This window comes from Toxorhynchites rutilus, chromosome 3 (assembly GCF_029784135.1).
Source record: "Toxorhynchites rutilus septentrionalis strain SRP chromosome 3, ASM2978413v1, whole genome shotgun sequence".
Classification (NCBI taxonomy): Eukaryota; Metazoa; Arthropoda; class Insecta; order Diptera; family Culicidae; genus Toxorhynchites; species Toxorhynchites rutilus.
Genome location: NC_073746.1, coordinates 168291311 through 168302193, shown reverse-complemented (window position 1 = coordinate 168302193; position 10883 = coordinate 168291311). Strand labels below are relative to the sequence as shown.

The 10883-nt window shown below is 37.4% G+C and overlaps 1 protein-coding gene across 4 annotated transcripts in view; it reads left to right on the top strand.

Annotated features, from left to right (window-relative positions):
- The first annotated feature begins 1093 nt into the window (after positions 1 to 1093).
- Positions 1094 to 10883, top strand: part of LOC129775254 (uncharacterized) — a 225104-nt gene continuing 215314 nt past the window's right edge. For all 4 annotated transcript variants that reach the window (XM_055779739.1, XM_055779737.1, XM_055779740.1 and 1 more), the window contains exon 1: positions 1094 to 1782. The gene's annotated coding sequence lies outside the window, so the exon portion shown is untranslated. The remainder of the gene's footprint in view (positions 1783 to 10883) is intronic.

The following is a 10883-nucleotide window of genomic DNA, read 5'->3' as shown; positions in this document are numbered from 1 at the left end:
GAACAATGCTCTTTACACAGTGCTGCAATATATGGAGTTTTCCATTAATCCTTTCCTCAAGCATGGATGACAACTTTTGTTTATACTGAGTACCGTTATCTATCATTCATAGTAGCACCGTTTTGTGAAGTGTGAACTGATACATTGTTGCATAAATTATAATATTAGTATACCTCTTTGCTCTGGTGGCTGAGAGCAGACAAAAAACCGCAAAGGGTTAATACAGATTTCGATACAGATTTTCTGAGAAAAAAAACAGATAAAATGATTTTTTGAGACCAAAACCACAATTTTTTTTATGGCAACCCTGCTCCTAAGACGAGTTGGCATGAAATTCGTCCAATGCATCTTCGTTAGTAAAAGCTATGGCTTTCGTTTCAATTTACCTTATGTTTCCACCAGGCCGGTGTACCTTCTTCAATATCATTTAGAAAATATGAAAATATAATATAACTTATGTTAATGATCGTAAATTGAATATGATTTTTTTTTCTGAGAAATTTCTACTAATATTGGAAAATCCAACGAAAGTTGCTGTTTTTCAAATGATACCTGTAGAGAAGTTGATCATTCTTCCTGATATTTCATCTATTAATTTCGTCCAAGAGCTAGCGTAGTGACCTGTAAATCTTGAGATAATCGTACAGGTTGATTGTTTTGAGTCTATACAGCGCAAACAATATTGTAATCTGCCGGATTATAACAAATTATTTGCCCCAGAAAGGCGTTTTAGAATATGTTCCCCTACCTAAAATGAGTGAACAGCTCACAATCACATGAACACTATTCATCGCAAACGCATACAATCTGTCAAGGTTCACGAGAAGCCAACTAAACACAAACAAGCGGCGATGCACATTTCTGACCACTCATTTTCCTTGCGCACGACGCACATTTTGAGTTCATTCTGCCATGCGGTTCCTCTCTTCTTTCATTCTTCTCTTCTCAACAGCCATGCAATTCATCCCTATCATGCCTGCTGCATCCTGTACTCTCTGTGAGAACCCAACGACTCTCTCCATCGTTGATCTTTCTCCGAGGCGGCAAAGGAAAAACATGTTATTCTTAAATTTGTTGTTTGGCATGATGCCGCGCGGTACCGTGCGGATGAATACCAACGGCACAAGGAAAAACGAGCCGGCCAATATGAGGGAGACTAAAACGGAATCGTCCTGTCCGCTTGAGTAGCAGTCTTTGAGCGCGATTCGAATCGGTTACATGTCCCATTGCGAAAACACGTGTGCTGCTGAATAGGCGGGACAAGTCGGATACGGATACGACATTACGACACAACGGCAATTCGCGTCTGCTCCGACGGGGAAAAGTGGAAATCATCCCGGCAACAAGCTGCATGCGCCAGTGCAAGTGCAAGTGCATAACAGTAGTGCTTAGCAGTTGGTGAGCATACTCTAACTCATTATTGCAGTGAAGGGGGATGGGAAAACCGGTCGTTTGACACCCTCAAAGTTATGATTGCACACAGAGAAAGGATGAGAAAAACAAGTGGAAATATATGTCAGTGAAAGCGACATTTATGCCCCATAACGTGTGGATAATGATTTAAGTGTTTACGGCAAGAGCTCATTACCCCGCGGCACTTGGGAGAATCGACGGAATGAAATGCGTGAAGTTGGTGTGGTGTGAAGTTGGAAAAATAACCGAGCCGAAGAGGTCGATATGACAAATGTGCCGAAGTGCGACTGAGTGCTACTGTTGTTACAAATTAGTCATCAGGGGATTATACGGATTCGGATATGCTTTTAGAGGATATGTGCTCGGAAGGTATGCCGGTTCGGGTTCTTTTCTGATTTCTCGTGGTGGTATTATCGGGGCTGTGATTCCACCACCATGGAAGCTATCGTTCGATTATTGTTATCTATGGGGGGAGCCTTAATGAACGACACTTAATTCTGGTTAATTTAACATAAATGCGCGCTTTGGATAAAAATGAGACTAATTAAGTTGATTGTACGCCATATTTTTTAATTATGCCGGAGATTTTCATAATGATATAACGGAATTAATCGTGGGTCATAATGAAACATGGAGATTATTTGTGGATTTGAATAATAAATGCTAAAGTGTAAGATGAGGAAGCATAAAATGTCTGTATTGAAGGTAATGATTTGTTGGCTCGTTAATTTTTATAAGTACATTCCTTCTTTCATGTACTTTCATGTTCTTTCATTGAACTCTAGTTTTAATTTCGACTTCCTCCCGATTAGCCAATGTATTTGTTTTGCTCGCATCTTCAATTGCGTTTTCTTCGCATCTATGTGTTTCTTCCAGGTTAGACGACGATCTAGATGTACACCAAGATATTTAATTTCATTCGATTGAGGTACTGCAGATCCATTGAACTTGATTTGTGGGCATGTGTTCTTATTAAGCGTGAACGTAACGTGGACACATTTTGTTTCATTTACTTTAATTCTCCATTTTTGAAGCCACTTTTCCACGACCGTTATGTGTTCCTGGAGATCCCGTGAAGCAATCGTTCTGTTTTTGTGACTGCTGAGAATAGCTGTGTCATCTGCGAATGTTGTAGTCATTAAGTTACGCGCGGTCGGGAGATCAGCTGTGTAGATGAGATAGAGAACTGGTCCAAGAACACTGCCCTGAGGAACGCCAGCATAAATTTCTTGCTCTGGTGATAGAGTTTGGTTATACCGAACATGAAACTTTCTTCCCAGTAGATAAGAACGCATAATTTCATATACTTGTGGTAGCATATTTTTAATTTTATAGAGCAGTCCTTCGTGCCAGACTTTATCGAAAGCTTGAGCTACATCAAGAAAAAGCGCTGAGCAGTATCCGCGGCCTTCATATACTTTACGAATTTCTTCTATCAATCGGTGCACTTGTTCAATAGAGCCATGTTTTGCTCGGAATCCGAATTGATGATTCGGGATTAATCTTTCAATCTCGGGCGCTGATTTTATCAGGATAATTTTTTCGAACACTTTTGAGAAGATTGGAAGGATGCTGATAGGTCTATTAGATTCCACTTTCTGTGCGTCTTTCCCTGGCTTAGGAATCATAATGATGGTCGAAATTTTCCATGCTTGTGGGAAATATCCTTTATGGGTCATTGCGTTGAAAATTCTCGTGAGATGTTTAATTGCTAAGTCAGGTAGCTCCTTGATCATATATCCGTTTCATGTGGTCGATACCGGGTGACTTTTTCACATTGATATGATTATTGATAACATGTCTCACCAGCCGATGTTTGATTTTCATTTTGTTTTGGTTTATAGAACCAGAAAATTCGAGCGTTTCTTGATTAGGTCCGGATTGATTCGGAGTGAAAACTTTTTGAAGATGGTTTGAAAAAGTGGCTGCTTTTTCATCGTCACTTCTGGTCCAATTACCAGAGGGCATTCTAAACGGCGGGACCTGTAACTGAGGTCGTTTTAGATTCTTGGTTGCCTTCCATAGTCAGTAATTAGTATCTTGATTTGGCGACAATTCAGTTAAGTAATTATGGAATTTTTCATCTTTCTCGTCTTGTAATAGCTTTCTTAATTTACGTTGTGCCACATTGAATTGGTTTTTAGATTCTGGCGATCGTTTGTTTTGCCAGATACGTCTTAGTCGTCGCTTTTCTGCAACTGCTGCTTTTATGTGTGAGGCAGTAATAATTTTTTTTGTGTTTCTGAGGCTTCATAGGTGGGGTAGCTATCTTCGCAGCGTTCTTCATGAGTACACTGAGCTGGTTAACTGCTTCCTCAATATGATGTTCGTTATCCAGAGGTAGATCGAGAATGTTAGAGGAGATATATGTCTTATATTTTGTCCAATTCGTTGAAAAGTTAGTGAGATTAGATGACGTCTGCTTCACTTCCTTTTCTATGAAGTATTCCAGGAGTATTGGTGAGTGATCAGATGATAAATCCAGAAGAAGCTTCGATCGAATTCGTTTACTATTAATATTTTTTGTGACAGCGAAATCTAGCAGGTCCGGAAGTCGTGCGAGGTCCTCTGGCCAGTGTGTCGGTTCACCGCATGATGCAATGTCATAACCAGAGTCAGTGTTAACGTTGTATAATACGCGTCCACGAGTGGTAATCAGCCTTGATCCCCAAAAGGTGTGTTTTGCGTTAAAGTCACCAGCGACGATAAATCGGTGCCCTTGGAGTGAGAAGAAGTCTTTCAGTTCCTCTTCCGAAGGGAGAAAATTTAGTACAGGATATAGTAGTGGAACAACTAAATTAGTGGATTTTAATAACATTTTGGAAGTGAAAAACTTAAAAGTTAATAATTTTTAATGTGTTATTATTAATCTCGCCCTTAAAATTTATATTAAACTATATTGTTTCTATCAATTAAATTGAAGTTCTTTAACCGCTCTACAATTTGTTCTTTGACGTCCATCATCTATCTTTCTTAATTTGGCTGGAATATCGATATAAACAATTCCTGGTGAAAATTCAAGCAAAATCTTCAAAAATCACGATTTTTACCCCACTGAACATGTAATAGCCACTTAAACTTCACCTTAACGTTGAAAGGTTACATTTCCTCTTGAAATAAGCCATATTTGAAATGTAAAAAAATAATTTTTTTTCAAACTGTATACAATCGAGTCCAAAATTGTATATAATCGAATCACATATAATTAAACTGACCAGACGTCCCGCGTTACGCGGGACAGTCCCGCATTTCAACAAAATGTCCCGCGTTAGATTCCGTCCCGCGAAACGTCCCGCATTTGGCAAAAGAAATGAAAATGTATATATGTCCCGCGATATCAATATATTTCAATATCACAATTTGATCATGTTGATTTTCTTAAATGGATGAACCTCAAAAAAATCTTTTATTTGGCAGACTGCTCAAGAGCGCTTCTAATGCATCATCGCACCGACATTAGGCTTTTTGTTTAGAGAGTGTCAACTGGAAGCGACAGCAACAAAATTGGAAAATGATTTTCATAAAAGTCCCCTATTGATCCGCAGGGACCAACGTGAGCCAGACGAAAAGTTCATCTTTAGTCCCCTAGCTCGGTCAGGGCTTAACGTTTTAAATAAGCCGGAAGAACTAGTGTATACTCCACAGGAAGAGGCAGAGTTGTTTTATGAAGTATCGTAAATGAAGCACTGGCCGGTCTTACGGAAGTTGGCCGGAACCTGAACCATGGCCGATGAATAGATGTATATCGGCGTGTTATTTTACCTTTTCGTGGCTTTGGTGGTCGCCTGTTTCTCTATTTTGGCCATTCGCTCAAAAGTTTTCTATCGGGCGCAGCTGGGGAATGTTGAGAATGCTGGTGCTCTTCGCGACAATGTTTATCTCCAGCCGATCCATCCTCCAGTGATCATTTGGCATAATGGGCTGATCCCAGGTTCGGCAAGCACTTCGTATTATATATCTCCCCGTTAACCATATGACTCGAAAGAAGAGCGGCTTGGACATTCCCTTCACGTCTGTCAGAGAAGGGCCTTCTTCGAGAACTTGATGTGAATGATATATTCGACGTCATCGCTTACCTGGGAAACGTAAAGTACCCGGTCCCCTGCCATTCGTTGAATTCTAGCATTAAGTACGTCTCGTCTTTCATTATGAGTACGAAAAGAAGTTTTTCACTTCTTTCGCCAGCACCTCAAGCTACTCCTTCTGGGTGATTGCCTGCTGCTCAGATACTGCCGGTCTCGTCTGACGCTTCCGCATAAAAATGTCCATTTTGGCCAGATTCTTCTCCACCGTTTGGCCGGTTGCTTCGATCTCCCGGCTTAAGGAGCGGCAAAGAGATGATATTGTAAATACCAGATCGGCTATATCTGGCGGACACAAAGTGCCTCAGGATATCCAACTCCTTCACTGTGGATTGTGGCTTGCAGTATGGAAAAATCATCATGTTGCTTGACAGTGCTGCTGCTGCGAATCAACAACCTTCAATCATTTTTGTTGTAGACTTAATAAACGAAGATTTAAAGAAAATTTGTTCCTATAAATTATCTTTCATCGCCATCCGAAATTAGTCCATTTTTTTGTGTCGATGAAAAATGATTTGGAATTTTCGAGCATTCCATTCGGTAATTTGCAGAAAATTGTAGAATTTAAATCGTGCTTGCCAGGCGTAAATGCTCTGATTGAGCGAGTGATTTTCGAGCGTAAACAAAACCACCGAAAAATCACAACTGAGTGCCGGTACTCATAAAGAAATAATACTGATCAGTTTAGACTCGCTAAACTATAGTTTATGTTCACATAACGTATATACGTAACGTTTTGTTTTTTGTGTCCCGCGTTAGACCTCTGACCATCTGGTCACTTTACATATAATCGAGTCTGTATATAATCGAGTCCGACCTGTATACAGGGAAACTTCGATATAACGTCACTCGATATAACGTACACATTTCCAAAGTGTGAAGGAAACATTTTTTTAATATTTTTTTTTCTGATAGAACAATGAACTATCTGTATTGTGATTCTAAAACAAGTTTTGTACCTTCAATCAATTCCGAAATACAGCTGATTTTGTGATTCCGGATTCTAAATGAATCATGCTTTAATCAACAGTACGAAGGAAACATCATGAGAAAGGCTGACTTCGTCTTCTGATTGAAGTTATTCATTAACTTTACTAAAACAGCAACACAATAATGTATTATAGACTACGTTTGTGACTACTTTATTATGTTTCGATATAACGTACAATTCGATACTGTACGTTGTTTTTGAAAGTGAAATGTACGTTATATCGAAGTTTACCTGTATATAAAAATGGATTTCTGTATGTCTGTCTGTCTGTCTGATTCTTATGGACTCTAAAACTACTGAACCGATCAACATGAAAATTTGTATGTAGGGGTTTTTGGGGCCGGGGAAGGTTGAACCCGTATCAAGCATGTGTCGCGTCTTCGACCGTTGCTTCACATCCTTCGATTTCAACCTAACTCGTTCTAATTTAAAGAAGTCTTTTTATACCGCTCTTAGACAATAAGTATATAGTGTATATTAAATTTATCATTAGGGCACTAATGTTCAGGCCTGTTGGTAATTGTAATAATAAAAAACGAAACGAAAACGAAAACACGACAATCTACACTAAGTACAAGAAACCAAAGATTCACCGTAAAAATCGTTGAATTATATATAATGGGGCGCAACAATCGCATCAACAGTTTTTATCACGTTCACGTGATTCGGTAGAATAATCTATCCGATGGACCTTCTGGCCAGGTGTGATCAATGAGTTAAAATCCACCCTACAGAATCTTTAAAAAACGGCTGAGCAGTTAATCCTCTCGACAACTGATTGACGGAGTGCTGCAGTCTCCCGATACGTGCCTCCAATGACAATTTTTAACGGATACAACGTGGTTTGCATTACAGAAACAGTGCAGTTCAATCTTGGACGAATTAACTATTGTAGCGGTTGAACGAGCGATGCGAAGTTCATGTAAGTTCTGGAATTGTTTCGTTAAATGCCATTCAATTATCCAACAGATATTGTGGAAGGATGCCATCACAATCACAAATCTTTTGCATTCAAACTATTGCCTTTGTTACCACGGGTCCAACCAATTCTTAGAGATCGAAAATCCTTTCATTCTGCTAACTTTGATTTCGGAATCGATGTGTTTTGAAGCGAATTTATCGATTGTTGTTTCCCATATCAAAACAAGCGTTTTTATTGTTTGTTCTGCATCTGGATGAATAACATTAAGTGAAATTATGGCGTTCAAAACCCTCAAATATCGTCATAATTTGAGTCTCAGCTGTCTGTAATACATCACTCAAATAAAGTTTTTTTTTATTCTGAAACATCATTTTTAGAAAAAAAAATAGGTGCGTAATGAGTTCCTCATGCCATTTTATTGGTATAAGCGGAACATTTTCAGCCTCATCCCATTATATCTGTTTTAGGATAAATGTAGCTAAAATGGGGCTAGTTTTGTGCCATATGTAATGGTACACAATTTCTGCGATGGCATATACATTGATGGGTACAAAAAATCCACCCCCATTTGAAATTGAAGTGTTCCAATATTGAGAGTTTTTCCATACTTTTCGGTATTCCAGTCAATACTACGTAAAAGTATGTAATTAGTAGACCATTTTGCGATTTCAGTTTTTTTTATTTTTTTAGAAAAATAAAAAATGACTTTTGTTCCCAAACGGGTACTTTTAGGGTATGACATAAAAACATCCGATTTATGGTTTATTTTAAAAAAATATAATAAAAACAAATAATTAGGAGTCAATATTACCTCCTTTGGCCTCGATAACCAACTGACAACGCTTTGTCATACTTTGTAGGAGTTTCCGGAAGTGTTGGCGGACCAGCTCGTCTGAAGCCTTCTTCAACGCAGCAAAATTGTTTTGCTTGTTCTTAACGTCAGTTACAAGCTTGTTGTCCAAAATCGCTCATAAATTCTCAATACAAGTGAAGTAAGATCGATTCATCCATACAACTGCTTTGCTCTGCAAGACACATCGGGCTGTTGTTCTATAAATAACTCAACAATGATCAATCAACTGTCTCCGCCGTCTGGTGGTCCAACTGGATAATGGAAGATCAGAAGGAATACTCTTACGCCTCAAAGGCTACTGTGTAATGTGCTAATTATACAGCTATTCCATGCCAAACCGATATAGTGGTTCTCAGATTTTCGTCAAAAGTGGTAGTTTTGTTCTTTATCGCAAATTATGAAACCCGTATTTTTTCATTTTTTGTTAGGGTGACCATTTCCATTTTAAGGTGGTCCAAAAAAACCATTTTTTTTGCATTTTTGAAACACTATACCGATTCAGATGATCGATATATAAAATTAAAGCCAATTACCTGGTCTTTTTTGAAAAAATACTATACCTGCAGAAAATTTGAATTCTGATCTCGTTATTATTGATTGTATTCGTTTTTAAATGTTTTCATAGTCTCGGGACCAAAGGCCCTATAGTTTTTTATATTTTCTCTGGAAAGCTGAGTTTTTTGTTTGTTTTTGAGTTATGATTTTTCAAAGTGGTCCGATGGCCCAAAAAATCATTTTCCCCTTTTTTCCAAAAAATGCCATTCTTAAAAAATTTATTACTTTTCAACTACCGGACCGATTCAGATGATACACATACACATATTTGAAAAATCATAACTTTAAAGCGAAATATAATGCCTCTCTGGTATTCGGATATATTATGTGAAAAAACCTGAAAACTGAGGAAAAATATAAAAAAAATATGGTGCCCTTGGTTCCGAAACGATGTAAGCTATAAAAAACAAATATAATCAATAATTACGAAAACAAAATCCATTTTTATTCAAAGTGTAATATTTTTTCAAACAAAACTGGCTCATTGGCTTTAATTTGATATGTCGATCATCTGGATCGGTTCAGTAGATCAAAAGTTATGATTTTTTGTAGTGGAAAAAATGTGAAAAAAATGATTTTTTGGACCAGCGGCTAACTTTGAAAAATAATAATTCAAAAACGGAAAAAAAGCTTCCCTGGTTTCGAGATATGTTGTGTGAAAAATCCTCAGCTTTCCAGAAAAAATATAAGAAACGATAGCGCCTTTGGTCCCGAGACTACGAAAACAATAAAAAACTAATTCAATCAATAATAACGAGAGCAGAATTCGAATTTTTTGCAGGTATAGTATTTTTTTCAAAAAAAGACCAGGTGATTGGCTTTAATTTGATATATCGATCATCTGAATCGTTCTAGTAGTTCAAAAATTATGAATTTTTGGAAAAAATAATTTTTGGCAAAAATGCGAAAAAAAATTGTTTTGGACCACCCTAAAATGGAAATGGTCTCCCTAACAAAAAAAAAAAAAAAAAAAATAAAAAAAAAATACGGGTCTCATATTTTGCGATAAAGAACAAAACTATCACTTTTGACGAAAATCTGAGAACCACTATATCGGTTTGGCATGGAATGGCTGTATATATATGATAAACATGTGACATGTATACGATTGAAATTCGGCTCTGTTACAGCTAAAATGCTAATGATAAAAAAAAAAACAAATGGGACAAAAAAAGGTCCAGATCCAACCTTTTAATCGCCCGAGTGGTCGTTCATGAGGGGTTAAAAATCTTTCTCATCTGTACTATTTCGCCCAAAAATCTGTACCATCGAAAATATTTGTTGTAGAAATTTGGCATGAAAAAAAAAATCATTTATTCACTACAAATACTACATTTACATTTGCAAGTCCTTCGTGTTTTATAATGCTTATACATAGTTTTTTTGAATCTAGATTGCGTACTATCATGAATTAAAATTTGAAAAAAAAATCGCTCCAAGCGATACTGCGGCGTAAAAGTCTTCATGTACCTTAATGATGCTTTGTTCGAATGTAAGAAATATCACACGCAGATAAAATATGTACCAATCTGTACTTTTTGACGAAAATCTGTACTCTGTACCGTACGGAATCCAAAAATAACGAAAAAATCGGTACTTTTTCAGATAAATCTATACGTGTGGCAACACTGCTTCTTAGGAATATTTCGTTGAGACTCCTCACGCACAATCAAATTTCGATCCTGTACTGAGATTTGCTTTCCACTTTTTTTCCGGAAGCTTTCTCGGCTTCAAAAACATGTCACTACGCACCAAAAGTTGATTAAACAGCTACGAAAATCATGTTTGTGTCAGATGTAAACAACCAGCTGCCAAAACCGAGGGGTGCATCGATGAATAAAACACGATAGAAAAATTACGCAAGTGTATTTTTTTATGTCATCTCCTAAAAGTACCCATTTACAATAAAGGCATTTTTGCCGTAGGACTACGTCCAACCGGGGGATATAGGGGGTAAAATAAAAATCTAGAAACTGATCAAGCAGCAAAAAATGAAAGATTTTGATTATAACTCGAGCATTTTTTAATAAATAGCAAAAGTGTTTGCATCAATTGATAGGAAATATT